Source organism: Symphalangus syndactylus, chromosome 3, assembly GCF_028878055.3.
Source record: "Symphalangus syndactylus isolate Jambi chromosome 3, NHGRI_mSymSyn1-v2.1_pri, whole genome shotgun sequence".
NCBI classification, from domain to species: Eukaryota; Metazoa; Chordata; class Mammalia; order Primates; family Hylobatidae; genus Symphalangus; species Symphalangus syndactylus.
In genome coordinates this window covers 83,175,098-83,176,017 of record NC_072425.2, presented here as the reverse complement: position 1 = coordinate 83,176,017, position 920 = coordinate 83,175,098, and positions in this window count along the sequence as shown.

Genomic DNA, 920 nt, shown 5'->3' with positions numbered 1-920 from the left:
GATGAGAATGATACATGGATTTTTTTTTATCAGTATAAAACTTCCTCAGTATGTACATGGAGATTTCAGGTATTTGAGTTTTTCCCAAAGTTCTCTCTCTCTTTTTCTTTGATGAGACAAGGTGAGATAAAACAAGTGATGGAGTAGGCTGAGCGTGGTGGCTCACGCCTGTAATCCCAACACTGTGGGAGGCTGAGGTGGGCGGATCATGAGGTCAAGAGACTGAGACCATCCTGTCCAACATGGTGAAGCCCCATCTCTACTAAAAATACAAAAATTAGCTGGGCGTGGTGGTGCACACCTGTAGTCCCAGCTACTCAGGTAGCTGAGGCAGGAGAATCACTTGAATCCGGAAGGTGGAGGTTGAAGTGAGCCGAGATCACTGTCACTGCACTCCAGCCTGGTGACAGAGCAAGACTCCATCAAAAAAAAAAGGAGTGATGGAGTGTTGTTATTAAGAAAGTTAGGCTTCAGGATACTGATTAACTTGTGTAAGGACAAATAGCTAATAAGTAACAGAGCTAAGATGTAAATCTAGAGACCATCTGACAAAAAGAAAAATTCCATAAACATTTTGCCACTGTTGCTCCCATAGGAAAAGTGACATGGCTTAACATGACAGCTACTGCTCAAATTTCATCATATTTCTTGCTGTATTTCCGAACACAGGTAGGTGATTGTTTTGATAGCATCTTTCAACCTGAGTGTAGAAAACACTTATCTTTATGATGGAGCCAATACAGTGATTCACCCAAGCTTGTCCAAGGCCACTCGAGAGTCATGATGCAGAACTCTAAAGCATAAAAGTAATTTTTTGAGCAACAAAGCAAAAGTAAATGAATAAGTATACTACACAGGAATGCCAAAAGATCAGGGACAGCAGATGTGCACAATAGACTATTAAATTTACCTTTGGCATT